The sequence below is a fragment of the Hoplias malabaricus genome, chromosome 2 (genome assembly GCF_029633855.1).
Source record: "Hoplias malabaricus isolate fHopMal1 chromosome 2, fHopMal1.hap1, whole genome shotgun sequence".
NCBI classification, from domain to species: domain Eukaryota; kingdom Metazoa; phylum Chordata; class Actinopteri; order Characiformes; family Erythrinidae; genus Hoplias; species Hoplias malabaricus.
In genome coordinates this window covers 18,680,342-18,697,288 of record NC_089801.1, presented here as the reverse complement: position 1 = coordinate 18,697,288, position 16,947 = coordinate 18,680,342, and the positions used below count along the sequence as shown (strand labels likewise).

At 46.0% G+C, this 16,947-nt stretch overlaps 1 protein-coding gene across 1 annotated transcript in view; it reads left to right on the top strand.

Annotated features, from left to right (window-relative positions):
* Nucleotides 1-16,947, top strand: part of LOC136686160 (nucleus accumbens-associated protein 2) — a 49,066-nt gene that overhangs the window by 10,520 nt on the left and 21,599 nt on the right. The gene's annotated exons all lie outside the window — the stretch shown is intronic.

Genomic DNA, 16,947 nt, shown 5'->3' with positions numbered 1-16,947 from the left:
ATATCAAATGAAGTCCATCAGTAAAAACGCTGCAGATGATGAGAAGATGTAGAGGACGACATGACGTAGATGTGGAGACAGAGCTCTTCAAATCCTGACCTTGGATCCAGGTTCCAGGCCGTGATTTCAGAAGAGCCGGCCAGTATGACACTGTAGCTGCTGTAACCGCTAACGCACTTGAGTTGAATGCACAGGTGTAGTGTTGTGTTTTAAATGTTTCTTTTAAAATCCTGGCCTGGACCCTGGTGAAGATGATGGTGATGAGGACCTTGTAGATGATGGTGGTGTGGTTTCTGACGCTGTGTGACATTTGAATGAACAGATTCTGGCAGACTTTGCTGGTGCAGGCGATAGTTTGCTTTGTGTGTTAAAGGTGCCATAGCGGGTCACACCCACCTTGTTTTTGATCAGAAACCGTCAACGACCATCGGCCACTTTCTCAGTCTTTCCAGGAATCGGTGACTTTTAGGAAGGAAGATTGCCACATTAGTGTTGATGTAACAGCAGATCTGAGACACGATAAACTCACCATAGTGTAACTTACACTGTCACCACACTTATATTACGACTCAAATGCAATTTCAATGCATGGTTATTATGAGTATGTTTATTATAAATGCTCAGTAATATCACCCTGATGGTGTCATCTAAAACAGTCACCCTGTCCTTAAAGGAAAACCTTACAACATGTTATTTAAGTGAAGCTTACGGGAAATGAAGGATCTAATCGCGCTGTCACCCATGAATAAACCTGTTTATGCTACAAAGTGGAGACATCCTTCATAACAATACGTTTAATACAGAATCTCTGACACCTCCAGGCCAGTAGGTGACAGTATAGTGGATGTGTCGTGATGTGAAATCAGTCGTTGGAGATGATGACTGATTGCTACTTTAAATGAGCCAAAGTCTCTGTCCAGTTGAGGTCAGATGAAGCTTTTGCTGATGAAACGCGTTTGATTTGAAGGTTGTGCTGCCAAACTTTGCGGCCAGATTTGTCACACGACGAGAACCACCACTGAAACTCAGAGGCGCTGATCTTTGACCCTGTTTTATAGTCGTTTATAAGCGCTACACTTTAGTCGTCTGCTCTAATTTTAGTCCAGTTCCTCTCGGTTCCAGCCACAAACCACAAACACTTTCCCCAAGGCTTTCGCCATCGTCGAGAATACAGCCGCAGTCGTAAACATCACAAAAACACAGGCATGAAAACAGCTGGTGATGAATTACAGTCCGGGGGTGTGTCGCGGGGTTTGTGCAGAACTGTCCGCACCCCTGGACGCACACGCTTGTTCACTGAAGACAAGTGAACACATGCTCCACAGAGAAAGCACAGCCACTGTTTATCTGCTGACTTTAATGTACTAGAAATCATTAGGGAGCAGTGATGGCACTTTTACAGTTTTATTATGTAAACAAACACACAAACTATAAACAAACAAGGTCACAGTTAACTCTCTTTCACTCTCTCACACCCTCACCCAGTCACTCACCCGGTCACTCACACACTCACACCTGTGGACAGTGTCACTCACTCACCAAGTCACACTCACTCACCCAGTCACTCACACACTCACACCTGTGGACAGTGTCACACACTCACACCTGTGGACAGTGTCACACACTCACCCAGTCACTCACACACTCACACCTGTGGACAGTTTCACCCACTCACCCAGTCATTCACACACACACACACCTGTGGACAGTTTCACACACTCACCCAGTCACTCACACCTGTGGACAGTTTTACCCACTCACCCAGTCATTCACACACACACACACCTGTGGACAGTTTCACCCACTCACCCAGTCATACACACACACACACACCTGTGGACAGTTTCACCCACTCACCCAGTCATTCACACACACCTTTGGACAGTTTCACACACTCACCCTGTCACTTACACACTTACCCAGTCACTCACACCTTTGGACAGTGTCACACACTCACCCAGTCACTCACACACTCACACCTGTGGACAGTGTCACACACTCACACCTGTGGACAGTGTCACACACTCACCCAGTCACTCACACACTCACACCTGTGGACAGTGTCACACACTCACCCAGTCACTCACACGCTCACACCTGTGGACAGTTTCACCCACTCACCCGGTCATTCACACACACACACACACACACCTGTGGACAGTTTCACACACTCACCCAGTCACTCACACACTCACACCTGTAGACAGTTTCACCCACTCACCCAGTCATTCACACACACACACCTGTGGACAGTTTCACACACTCACCCAGTCACTCACACACTCACAATTGTGGACAGTTTCACCCACTCACCCAGTCATTCACACACACACACACCTGTGGACAGTTTCACACACTCACCCAGTCACACACACACACACACCTGTGGACAGTTTCACACACTCACCCAGTCACTCACACACTCACACCTGTGGACAGTTTTACCCACTCACCCAGTCATTCACACACACACACACACACCTGTGGACAGTTTCACACACTCACCCAGTCACTCACACACTTACACCTGTGGACAGTTTCACCCACTCACCCAGTCATTCACACACACACACACACCTGTGGACAGTTTCACCCACTCACCCAGTCATTCACACACACCATTGGACAGTTTCACACACTCACCCTGTCACTTACACACTTACCCAGTCACTCACACCTTTGGACAGTGTCACACACTCATCTAGTCATACTCAATCAGACACTCACCCAGTCACTCACACACTCACACCTGTGGACAGTGTCACCCACTCACCCAGTCACTCACACACTCACTGAATCACTCACACACTCACACCTGTGGACAGTGTCACACACTCATTTAGTCACACTCACTCACCCAGTCACTCACACACTCATAATAAAGTGTAATAAAACTACTATACACATTACACTTCGGGTCCAAAGTACTTTGTGTGTGTGTGTGTGTGTGTGTGTGTGTGTGTGTGTGTGTGTGTGAAAGTGAAGTGTGATTTCTGGACCAAGATGCGCTTGCAAAAGAGATGAAAATCTTAAGTTGACTCTTCAAAGCCTGTGGTGTTAAATAAACGATAAACAAATGAATTAAAGTGTAGCATCGTCTTTGCAGCTTTGAAAAGCAAATAAGAAACAGAGGAAGCTGGAGAAGACGCAACGAAGGAGAGTGAAGAAATCAAGAAATCAATAGCCCTTTTAAAAGATTAATTTGTCATACATCATTCCCAGAATCATATTATTCCTAGAGCTGGGTGTTGAGGCCAAAAATGTTACCACGACTGATGTTTCTATGTTGATCGATAGCAATATTTATCACAATATTAACTTTTTGTCACACTGTGACAAAGGCAACCTTCTAAAAATGTAGAGTGAATAAAGCAACTATTCATCACTGTACAATATTTAAATGTAGGGCATTACCACCTCAAGTGTTTAATGAGAAAGAACAAAATGATAGATTAAGAAGAATTAAAAAAAATAAATAAATAAGTAAGTAAATAAATAAATAAAGACTCCCAAGTGCTGCACTGTAAACATATTGCACTTAACCAATTAGAGGCTTGTAACATTGGGAAATTTAGAGCGTTTGCAGTTCTGAAACCCACGCAGACACAGGGAGAACACACCACAGTCCTCACAGACAGTCACCTGGAGGAAACCCACCCAGACACAGGGAGAACACACCACACTCCTCACAGACAGTCACTCGGAGCAAGACTCGAACCCACACCCTCCACTCCCTGGAGCTGTGTGACAGAGACACTCCCTGCTGTGCCACCGTGCTGCCAGACTACAACATATTTAATATAATTTTTTAATACATACACACAAGCACTTGAGTTAAACGTATTACATTCTCAGTTTAATGCGGTCGCGTGATTATACGCGCCTGATAGCATGCAGCTGGCTGTGTAACAGGAAATAGAAGTGAAGGTTTATTACCCAAAGCTTATCGTTGTTATAGAGCAAAAATTAATCATGAAGCAAATCGATATTGTTTTAAAGCCCAGCACTAATCAGTTCCCGACTTTAACATGTTGTAAATGTATATACTGTACTTAATGTTTGTCCTGGTATCTCAGGGTCTAATAAAGGAAACAGCCTCTGATTTCAGGCAGGTGCAGTGGTCTGGTGACCTGTGGTGGACTGGCACACTGCCTTACGCCCACAATGAACTGGTTAGAGATGATGGATGACTGAGTGATTGATGTTGTCCTCTGATTCCAGTCATTTCGTGCTGTGTTTTAGACTCGTGCCCTAGAAACAAGTGAACGGAGACAGGGACTTCTCGTCTGATGGAACCAGGTCATGAAAGGTAGAGGAGGAAGAGGCTTTAAACTGCAGCTCAAAAGTTTAGGGACAACTTTTATCACCTGTCTTTTGTTGAATATTGACACAGTGAGCAACTTAAACCAGATTTAATCGCCTTTAACTGACTTGTTACAAATATGTATCTCCCAAAAAAAACCTTAGGAATGAGTGTGAAAATATTTTGAAAATGGAGATACATATCTTTAATTGGACAGTGCATCCGATGCCCCTTTCACACGTGGACAGTAATCTATAAATGTTCCAGAGTTTTCCCGGAGGAGCCGTGTGTGAATGTGACCACCTGCAACATTCGTCCGGAACATTACCCGGACTTTATCCACCTCGAGTCCTGGTAAAGACTCCGGGAAAAGTCAGAGTCAGCGCATGTGAGAACAGTGCGGGAAATGTTCCGGAGCATCCCCTGCATGCACTGCACAGGCTCCACCCCTATACTTAAAACATGTGTTTCATTTCCTGCTGCGAGAGTGCGGCTGACGCAGAACACCTCCCGCTGTGCGCTGTGTGCGTGAACGACATCTCTGGACCTGATACTGCGGTGTTTCTCTAGGAATTCATGTGTGAAAGAGGCAACAGTTATCATAAAGAAAACAGGAGAATGTTTGAATTCTGAATTACAGTTATTATATAAATTACAGTTATTTTAAAACCTGTTTGTGCAACTAATATATTATCGAATATCAACAGCCTACAATTAAACATTGAACTGTGGAGTCGAATTTTACTTATGTGATGAAGCCTTATGTGAAGCAGGTTTTTGGTGTTTGTGTGTGCGTTGTGGTCTCACCAGCTCTGTTTCCCACTCTGTGTGTCTGTGAGTGTGTGTTTGTTGGTGTTTGTTCCTCTTTACTGAACCCAGAGATGTTGGAGCTCCAGCTCTGCGCTTCAGTCGTGCAGCTGATCTCCCAGAACCGAGTGGGAAAGGAGATTACACCCAGTCAGTGTGTGAAAGGATGGGCTATGAAACTGCTGCTGCATTTTACCCCGTGTGGAACATCAAAGAACAGGGAGAAATGGAAAAGTTTTTTTTTTAGAGCAGCGCAGTGGTCCGTGCTCAGTAACAAGAATGGTTAAGGGTGATGTGGGGGGTATAAGACTCCGTCTTATACGGATGGAGCTGATGGAGCCCCGTCTAACATCTATGGGACGAGCTGGAGTGGTGTTGGTGGTCCAGAACTAATGTTTATGTGGCTGAATGCCATCAAACCCACCAGCATCTCTTCCCACGGGAGTAGAGGCTGTTACTGCAGCACTGAAGATCCAAACGGCTGTTATTTTTCTCCTGAAATCCAGATATATTCAACTGGATGGAGAGAAGACAGATGTTGTGCACTCTTTAGGATGACACTGTAATGGATGCTCCACTGGAGTAGCAGCAGCTCTAACATTTAGCATGTGATTTACTGTAGATTTGATTGAATAAAGCGAGGTATTATTCTGGGCTGGTATAGTTCCTCTGTGTGAGGGACATAGGGGAGTCTCACGCAGATCACGGCGCTGGTCATGTGTCGTCCACTGTTCGTAAAGCCTCATGGCGTTAGGACACGCTGCTGGGACGTGGTGGTCACACTTTTTCTGAACGCTGCTCAAACCAGGACTGCCCACACACCCTGAGTGAATAAAATATTTAAAAAGCAGTGTGTACTTAAATGTGTTACATAAACTATTATGTAATACCAAATAAATGAGAAGGGGGTGGCGCAGGGTCCTGGGTGGAATCCTCTCTTAGGGTCAGTTTAACTCTGTGAGGCGTGCAGTGTTTTCTCCCTGTGTCTGTGTGGGTTTCCTCCAGGTGCTTCGCCTTTTTTTTCACAGTCCAAACAAACATTGTGAGTGTGTGACACTGTCCACAGATGTGAGTCTGTGAGTGACTGGGCGAATGTGTGAAACTGTCCACAGGTGTGTGTGACTGGGTAAGTGTGTGACACTGTCCACAGGTGTGAGTGAGTGCGTAAGTGACTGGGTGAGTGTGAGTGGAACTGTAGCAGTCTGTCACAGGGTGCAACAAACTAAGACTGATCTTTAAAAGTGTGGAAAGGTATATGACAGAGGCGTAATCTTTCTCGTTCTCACAGCGCTGTGCGGACAGGAGGGTGGCTTTGTCACTGTGCAGATGTTTCTGAGCGTGTTATGAAGTTCTGGATGAAGGAAGCCTTCAGTTAAAGCACTGCTGATGTTCTGGTGGAAGCCACCACCGCTCTCCACATTTCCCTCTGGGTCTATATTAAGGAGCGTGATGGGCATTTTGGCCTGAAGTGAAATGATAGGCCTTTATTGGCTGACAGGGCTCTGACAGCTATTTAATTACAGAGGATGATGCGGAAATAGTTCTGCGCAGCTTCATTAGTGTTTAGCCTGTGGTTTTTGCTGGTGATTTGTGCTGGGTTCCCTGCTGCAGCTGCAGTATCTTCCCTTCAGAAATGCACAAACCTAGGTCAGCACTTCTGCCGTTTACGTGTGTCCTGTCCCCTGTATTCACTCTTACTGCATAAAACCTAGAAAACTGAAAGGTAAACGAAACAAAGCCCCAGCGGACTGCATCTGCTCGCCTCATCTGCGCAGTAAAAGTGTGAGTGCTGTGGTTTTTCATTATTAAAAATGTATAGAAATGTCCCAGACCTGTTCTTCTGCCCCTCGGTCTGATGGAGTGCGAGTGTGTGAGTGACTGGGTGAGTGTGTGGCACTGTCCACAGGTGTGAGTGTGTGAGTGACTGGGTGAGTGTGTGAGTGACTGGGTGAGTGTGTGACACTGTCCACAGCTGTGAGTGTGTGAGTGACTGGGTGAGTGTGTGAGTGACTGGGTGAGTGTGTGAAACTGTCCACAGGTGCGAGTGTGTGAGTGACTGGATGAGTGTGTGAGACTGTCCACAGGTGTGAGTGTGTGAGTGACTGGGTGAGTGTGTGAATGACTGGGTGAGTGTGTGTGAGTGACTGGGTGAGTGTGTGAGTGACTGGGTGAGTGTGTGACACTGTCCACAGCTGTGAGTGTGTAAGTGACTGGGTGAGTGTGTGACACTGTCCACAGGTGCGAGTGTGAGTGACTGGGTGAGTGTGTGACACTGTCCACAGGTGTGTGTGTGTGAGTGACTGGGTGAGTGTGTGACACTGTCCACAGGTGTGAATGTGTGAGTGACTGGATGAGTGTGTGACAGTGTCCACAGGTGTGAGTGTGTGAGTGACTGGGTGAGTGTGTGAATGACTGTCTGAGTGTGTGAAACTGTCCACTGGGGTGTGTGTGTGTGTTTGTGAGAGTAACTGGATGAATGTGTGAAACTGTCCACAGGTGTGAGTGTGTGAGTGACTGGGTGAGTGTGTGAATGACTGTCTGAGTGTGTGAAACTGTCCACTGGGGTGTGTGTGTGTGAGTGAATGGGTGAGTGTGTGAAACTGTCCACAGGTGCGAGTGTGTGAGTGACTGGATGAGTGTGTGAGACTGTCCACAGGTGCGAGTGTGTGAGTGACTGGGTGAGTGTGTGACACTGTCCACAGCTGTGAGTGTGTGAGTGACTGGGTGAGTGTGTGAGTGACTGGATGAGTGTGTGAGACTGTCCACAGGTGCGAGTGTGTGAGTGACTGGGTGAGTGTGTGACACTGTCCACAGCTGTGAGTGTGTGAGTGACTGGGTGAGTGTGTGAAACTGTCCACAGGTGCGAGTGTGTGAGTGACTGGATGAGTGTGTGAGACTGTCCACAGGTGTGAGTGTGTGAGTGACTGGGTGAGTGTGTGACACTGTCCACAGGTGCGAGTGTGAGTGACTGGGTGAGTGTGTGACACTGTCCACAGGTGTGTGTGTGTGAGTGACTGGGTGAGTGTGTGACAGTGTCCACAGGTGTGAGTGTGTGAGTGACTGGGTGAGTGTGTGAATGACTGTCTGAGTGTGTGAAACTGTCCACTGGGGTGTGTGTGTGTGTTTGTGAGAGTAACTGGATGAATGTGTGAAACTGTCCACAGGTGTGTGTGTGTGTGTGTGTGTGTGTGAGTGAATGGGTGAGTGTGTGAAACTGTCCACAGGTGCGAGTGCGTGAGTGACTGGATGAGTGTGTGAGACTGTCCACAGGTGCGAGTGTGTGAGTGACTGGGTGAGTGTGTGACACTGTCCACAGGTGTGAGTGTGTGAGTGACTGGGTGAGTGTGTGAGTGACTGGGTGAGTGTGTGACACTGTCCACAGCTGTGAGTGTGTGAGTGACTGGGTGAGTGTGTGACACTGTCCACAGCTGTGAGTGTGAGTGACTGGGTGAGTGTGTGACACTGTCCACAGCTGTGAGTGTGAGTGACTGGGTGAGTGTGTGACACTGTCCACAGGTGTGTGTGTGTGAGTGACTGGGTGAGTGTGTGACAATGTCCACAGGTGTGAGTGTGTGAGTGACTGGATGAGTGTGTGACAATGTCCACAGGTGTGAGTGTGTGAGTGACTGGATGAGTGTGTGACAATGTCCACAGGTGTGAGTGTGTGAGTGACTGGATGAGTGTGTGACAATGTCCACAGGTGTGAGTGTGTGAGTGACTGGGTGAGTGTGTGACACTGTCCACAGGTGTGTGTGTGTGAGTGACTGGGTGAGTGTGTGACACTGTCCACAGGTGTGAGTGTGTGAGTGACTGGATGAGTGTGTGACAATGTCCACAGGTGTGAGTGTGTGAGTGACTGGGTGAGTGTGTGTGTTTGTGAGAGTAACTGGATGAATGTGTGAAACTGTCCACAGGTGTGCGTGTGTGAGTGACTGGGTGAATGTGTGAAACTGCCCACAGGTGTGTGTGTGTGTGTGTGTGTGTGTGTGTGTGTGTGTGTGTGTGTGTGTGTGTGTGTGTGTGTGTGAGTGAGTGAGTGAACGGGTGAGTGTGTGTAACTGTCCAGAGTCCTAGGTCTAGGCAGGTGTAAGGAGTGTTTTTGTGGGAGAAATCTTAAAGCTACAGCAGAAGTTGCACACACACCGTCCCGTTGCCAGGGAGCTTTACAGCCTCACTATGCACTGAATGTCTGTTGTGCTCTTAGACATGAGAAGAGCCGCAGTGTTTGAATATTTATAAAGCAGTGTTGTTCATAAAGGGGGCGCCGGGCTGGTCAGCGAGGCCTGGATGGACAGGCTCCCTGTGTTTATTTATCAACAGTAAGTTCCCTGACCACGTAAGATTAAACCCTGTGGCCTGTCAGAGTAGAACAGTGTTCATCTTAATCTTAATCTTTCAGCGCTTCCAGGAGTATTACATAGTTGTGCGTACAACATTGTTTTGCGTATTTTAGCCGATCACTTTGTTCTGTTCTCTGCTTTTCTCTGCTCTCACGGTTCAATAGCAGTTATAGGGATTCATTTAAAAAACGTGTTTTTATTTTATTTATTTTATATATTTTTATATATATTTTAATTGCAGTAATAAATATTTAGCAAAAAGTTATTTCTTTTTAAAGGGCTTTTATTGCATAATCATGCCATTATATTATTTTTAAAATGACAATAATATCGTTTATCACAATTATTTCAGGGACAACACTTCGACCACAAAATACGGCTGTTGTGACAGTTTTAGACATTGGTTACACTTTCTGCACTCTCTGCATCCAATCAACTTCAAACATCTGGGTGAAGGGCTCACACTCCATGGTTCTGGCCACGTCCTTTCAGACCCACAGTGCTGAGCCGTTCTCGCAGTGGAAGGATGGACACAGAGCTGTGGACGTGGTCAGATGTGGCGTGAGAGTGTAGTTGATTTTCTCTGATGTGGACAGTGTTGGTGAGGGACACCAAGGTGTTGCGCGGCTGCTAAGAGTCCCTCCTTCTCTGTGTCGTTTTTGAGAAGCGTTTGTATTCGTGGTGTTGGCTCGCGGCGTGTGCTGTGGAGGTTGTCTGAGGATTCACACTCTCAGGTTGACGGGTTCATTTCTTTATATTGTTATCAGAGATGAACAAAGTCTATATTTAGAGAGAGAGAGAGAGAGAGAGAGAGAGAGAGAGAGACAGAGTGTGAGTTTTCTCATCCTGACTCAACATTATTGAGCACACACACACATTCGACACACTGCCTGTGTGTTCATGTGTGTCCATAGACTCTGTGCTTTCTGCATTGCAGCATGATCAGAAGAGAGAGAGAGAGAGAGAGAGAGAGAAGGGGAGAGGACAAAAAAGGGGAAAATAAAGAGGAAGAGTGATAAGGAATTAACAGAACGATGATAGAAGTGATACACAGACACTCTCACACACACACAATACTGTATCTGTGAATTGTGGGGACATTTACCTAGACTTCCATTCATTTTGTGGAGACTTCACATTACCTTTATCTTAAGTGCTACCAGCTTAAACCTAAATCTAACGCTAACCTTAACCCTAAAATTAACCTTAAACCTAAACCTAACCCTAGCCTTAACCCAAACATAAAACATGTCTTTATTTTTAAATGTAATGATTACATTGTGGGGACCAGCTTGAGGAGGAAACAGATCCCCACAGTGCTAGTTTGTAAACAGGATTTGGAACCCACAATGTAATATATTCCTGGCACATACACACACACACACACACACACACAAGAGAGAGAATGAGAAGAACACCATAATCCTGTGTACACTGTGAGTTAGGTGGAGTCTGGAGGGTGGAGAAATGTGTTGTGACTTGTTAAAGCCGGGGTTCAGTGGAGGGTGAACTACACAAAGGAGTAAATGTCCCATTTATAGTCAGCACCGATCACTTCTAGAAATAAGCCATTTATGTTGTTATAAACTTTTCAAGTCTCCGTTTATCAGCTTAAAGCATCGTTCTATCATTTTCAGCTCTGAAAATTAATAAAAAAATATTTATGGAGATGATTGTTTTCTTTGTTCTGACGCCTCCCCTTTCTCTTCTCATTGCTCCCTAGCAGCTCCACACAGAGTGGCTTCTCTGCCACACAGCTACATGGGCTTGTGGTCCTGGGTGGGATCATTGCCTTAGGTCACTGTCTGTGAGGAATGTGGTGTGTTCTCCCTGTGTCTGTATGGGTTTCCTCCCACCATCAGAATACCTGACATTGCCCACTAGTGTGAGTGTGTGAGCATCTCAGACACTAGGGGGTGCACGTGCCAGCAGACGAACAGTATGTGTAATTCTACAGAGTCAAAAATCTCAGAGCACCCTTTTATTTCAGAAACGAAAGTGATATATCTGAATACCCCAGTGAGTAATGGGGGAGGGGTCTATCTTTTAGGCTATATTCGATCATGGCCGCCATCTCGAAAGCCGCCATATTGGATCAATGGCAAGTTTTTCCAATGGGAAGGTGGTCATGTAGCATATCAGAGAAAACCAGAACTATCTCAGAAATTAATTGCCACAAACAGATTTGCAATATATTTTGTTTTACAGAAAATTCAAAACATTTGTTCATTACAGGCTCATTACAGCCTCGACCAGACCCTAAATGCTCAGCGCTACCTGAAAGTGTCACAGGAAACAGTGTTCCCATCCATTCAGATCCAAGATAGTGCTGAGTATGTAGGATCTGGTTAATGCAGTAACGAGACTCTAACAAGCCTGCAATTAAATTTTTGAACTATGTGTTGATAACTTTTTGCAAATATGAGTGTGGCATTGGATTTCTGAGACATTAGGGGCCTATCTTTTTGATTGTACATGGCCGCCTTCTTGAAAGCCGCCATATTGGATCAATGGCAAGTTTTTCCAATAGGAAGGTGGTCATGTAGCATATCAAAGAAGATCAGAACTGTCACAGAAATTGATTGCCACAAACATATTTCTGGATTTCTGAGACATTCTGGTCTTTGATATGCTACATGACCACCTTCCCATTGGAAAAACTTGCCATTGATCCAATATGGCGGCTTTCAAGATGGCGGCCACGTTCAGGACACAATCTAAAAGATAGGCCCCTCCCCATTACTCACTGTGCTGTTCAGATATGTCACTTTCCCTTTTGTTTCTGAAGTAAAAGGCTGTCCTGTGACTTTTGATTCACTCTGTATATAAATGTATGCATGAAAATATTTACTCATGTTGTTAGCAAATATAAGTGCAAGTGGGATATGTGTGTGTGTGTGTGTGTGTGGTGAGACTTTACCCTCTCTCGCTAACCCCGCTTAGTGGCTCTCTCCTTACATGTGCAGGCCCAGATGCCTTCCTTTCATGAACATATGTGAAAGGGTGATTGTGTTAAGAGACAGTAACAGGGTGAAAGCGGCTGTTGTGCTGTGGCTGAAAGGTGAATGGGTTCAGGAACAAGGCCGTGGGGCACAGATAAAGGGGTTTACCCTGTAACGCTACAGGAAAGTCCTATACATATGTTTAAGGAGGAAGCTGGCTCTTAATACGTATTTGTATGTTTCATAAAGGCGATAATATCCGATCTAACCCAGCCGAGCAGGCAGAGACAGGATATGTGTTCATATGTAATCATGGGACTAAAAGAAGTACATAAGCTGACAGGGATTGACTGTATCCTCGGAGGAGCATGAGAGGCATGCGCTGAGTATTTCTCCCTTCATCTGTGTGATCGGCAGGATCCTAAACCCCGGGGTGTGGTCCGCCACAAGCTCTGGATCACAACCCTGGGCACAGGACAGAGACTGTGATCGGAAAAATGAAGCCTTAAAGGCGATGTTTCACGATTGTAATTAAAAAGCATATTTTATAAAATTCAGAAGCTGTTTCCTCACCATTTGCTGCTCTCTGGTTGGTTTGCACTAGAAACCGGTATAATGGGTCAGAAAACAAACTTGGTCCGTTACACTAGGCTTTCCCTCTCTCTGTCTGTCTCTTTCTCTCTCTCTCTCTCTCTCTCTCATTCTTGCTCTACACATGGCATCAATAGTTTTTTAGACTAGTGAGAGAACTTCAAATGTTGAAAAGCATGAACCGAGATGAGGATGTTGCTCTATTCCTGCTCCAGGGGGTAACACTGACTTATTTCTGCTGTTACAGATCACTTAAGGTGGAAATGTCTCCGAACTCAGGAGACGGCTAACTGTGTTAGCGACAATGTTACAAAACTAAACACCTCCAGTTACACATGAGTTTCTGTGGGAATTCAAACAGTGAATAAAAACATACAGACGAGTTACACTTCAGCTACGTACAAACTACAGTCATTTTTTTCCCTCCAAACACACCGTTCCACCTTAAAAGACATTAAGATTCTGAATGTAAACAACCAGAGAGAACTGCGTTTCCCCACAATCTTAGATATCCCCGTTAATGATGATGGACTAAAGATCTGATCCAAACCAGAGCTCAAGTGAAAAGCATTGATGATCGCGTTACAGCGCCCCCTGTGGAGGGGCTGGATATCTCAAGCAGTGAGGGAACAGTTTGTTCTTGAAGTCGAAGTTGGAACCAGTAGAAATGTGGCTAAATTGTGATGGTCGTAATGTTTGGTAAAAGTGGTGTAAGGAAGAACGACAGGTGACTGGCGACAGGCTCAGGGGCACACTACCCCTCAACAGGGGGTGAATGTTAGTCATGTCACCTTTCAGTGGTGGAGGGGGGGGGGGGTGTTTTAGTCTTTTGCCTAAAATGTGTAGGAATTTTGGATGAAATATTTGGGGGATGAATATTTGTTGAAGCATGAAATAAAACAGAAGAAAGACCACTCTCTTTTTTTTATTTTTATTTATTTATTTATTTATTTTAATTTTTTTTTGAGAAGTGTAATGTTTTCTTAGCTCCTCTTTTGTCTCGATTTGCATCCTATTTGGCAGGAGCTGTTGTCTTTGACCGTCCCATCTGCCGCTGCCACATGATTCGCGAAACATTGCCGTGCTGTCAGCATCACGGCTTTTCCTCTCAGCTCCACCGTCAACTTCCCAGAAACCCTGTCCTTCCTTTAGGCTTGTGTGTGTGTGTATCTGTGACCACCTTACACTCGCTGGACTCTCTTATTATCAGGAGTGTGTACACACTTTTGGGTCTATGGTGTCGAGTAATGTACAATAGTAACACCCTGTAAACCCTGTGTCCACTCTCTGTCCACTCTGTGAGACACTCCTCCCTTGTTGGTCCACCTTGTAGATGTAAAGTCAGAGACAGTAGCTCATCTGTCGCTGCACAGTGTGTGTTGTGCATCTTCTAGTCTTTAATCAGTGGATGCAGGACTATTCTCTGAGGGGCTTAAAAAACTCCAGCAGTCACTGCTGTGTCTGATCCACTCTACACCAGCACAGCACACACTAACACACCACCACCACGTCAGTGTCACTGCAGCACTGAGAATGATCCACCACCACATCACACCTGCTCTGTGGGGGTCCTGAGCGCTGAAGAACAGGGGGAAAGGAGGCTAAGAAAGTATATAGAGCTACAGAAGGGTTACAGTCTGTAATTAAGACCTAAAAAATGCTCCCTTGTTTTCAGTGGAGCTGAGAAAATGAACAGTGAGTAAGGAAACCAGGAGGTGGGTGTAATGTTTTGGCTGGTTGGTGTATGACACTGGGTTTGTGTGCTGCACCAGGGCTTCTCTCCTCTGTTAAAGCTATTGCATCTCAATCGTAGCCCGTGTCCTTCGTTTCTGAAATTTCTTCACGGCCCTCGATAGACGACGGCAAAATTCCTCATCTCTCAGAGTGGCACTCAGCTGCAGTTGAGATCTGTCTGCCGGCAGAACGAAGGGCAGAGCTCAGAAAAAAAAGAGAAAGCCAAATGAATTCCATCTGAAGGTGGCAGGCTCAGACAGATCGCCGAGAACCGTCCGCAGACAGAAAGCCGAGGCTCGCTGCTTTGTTTTCCCCGTGGCCTTGTCGCTTTTGTGGCATGTCTCGCTGTCTGTGGCCTCCACTGTCTCCTGTAGCTTCTGTCTCCCAGCTTTAGAAAGACTTTAGAGACTTATTCTGTAGGAGACGGCTACAGTCACTTAGAGCAGAGAAGAAAACCTATACAAGAAGTTCAGTGAAGAATACTTACACTTATCATGTTTTTCCACGAGTCAGACATCAGTAAAGACCGGTCTGGTGTCCGAAAGTTGCTCCTACACTCGCTACAAGGCTCACAAAGCTATAAATGTGTTTATGTTGTAATGGCACACCTAAAACCATCGTAAAACCACGCTGATTAGTTTAGCAATCTCTAGACCGTGGCGTGTAAACCTTACAGAGCGCTGATTGTCCAGAGAGAGTCGTCACTCTACGCCACGCAACGCAGACGACCAGCACCAACTCTCCATCTGTAAAATCTCCAGCTGCAGCAGAGATCACGTTTGTTTTTATCCGACTCACGACGGCAGCTCGTAAAATTACGCCGTGGTCTTTTGAAGAGGTTCAAACGCTCCTTGGATCGGTGGCCGACGAAAGAATCCAGCGAGAGCTGGACGCTGCAACAAGGAAGGAACAAACTCTACTGATCTGTCTGAACTGATGACGGAGCTGTGTTCAGTCCCAAACAACAACAACAACAACAACACGCCAATATCGTTACCACTGCCCACTGTTCCCGTTAGAGACCGTGTTTTGAGATAAAACCGGGTATATTTTGAAGAGGGAGCTGTGGGAGTGGAAAACCAACCAAGGACCAAACAGAGAGTATAGTCCAGTAAAGTAAGGTCCACGCAGTGGAAAAGCGCCAATAGAGAAATGTCCTACTCAGCGAGTCAGTTCCGTTTATTGGTTAAATGCTGGCCCCACATATGGACGCCCTAAAGTCAGTGATAGGACCAGGATGGGTGCCATGTGGGTGTCGTATATTTATAGAAAGTTACTGGGCTGCCCACATATATCTCATATACGCAGCTCACACGGTTCCTAACCCACGGCCATCTTAACCCCAGCCACATTCTGTTCTACCCACGTGGGCCCGGCTGAGGTGCGCTGGCCGGGGCAGTTCTTCTGAAAACACACTGATGTGGAAAGTATTAGAAAATATGAATTAAGTATGAGGTCAGTGCTTGTGTGTTGTTGTTGGCTTCTATTTTTACTCATGAATCAGGTTCACAGGTTCATCTGAAGGTACCGGACGCCTGGGTTAGCATCGGTGGTATGTGCTCGGGGGCTTTTAAAGGTTCAGAAAAATTCCTAGGGGTATGTATGTGGCGCCCACAGCCGTGCACTTGGCTGCCGTTGTAGTGTGTGTAGTTTAGCGGAGCTGTATTTATTCAGTGTTGTGTTGCACTGATTATCTGGGTTTTTCTTTTTTTTTTCTTGAGCTGAAAGTGTGAAGCTCTTTTTCTTCTCTCGATCTGTCCTTAAATGACTTTCCTTCTGTCTCACACCCTCCCCCTGCCCCTCCCCCTTCGAACGTCTCCTACTCTGTAACTGTAGCCTGTTTTCTCTGCCCTCCCTCCTTCTCTCTCTCTCTCTCTCTCTCTGCGACGTATAGATGCTGCATTGATTGCACATGCTTTCTTCCTCCTTTCATCCCCGGAGCCCGGCTGCAGCAGAACTTGTTGAATTCTGGCAAAAAGAAAACAACAAACTAATGAATGAAGGCTATAGAAAGATAAGGTGAGAGCGAGAGCGAGAGAGAAAGAGAGAGAGAGAGAGAGAGAGAGAGAGAGAGAGAGAGGTTAGATTTGTTTTCCAGACTGCTTCTCGGGACCGTCCCGCAACCCTGAAGACAGGTCAGAGTTTTTCTGCGATGGAGGAATGAAGAGATGGAAGGATGAAGGGAGGAGTGCAGGGGGCGGAGGGGGAGGGCTGGGGGTGGCCTTTCAGT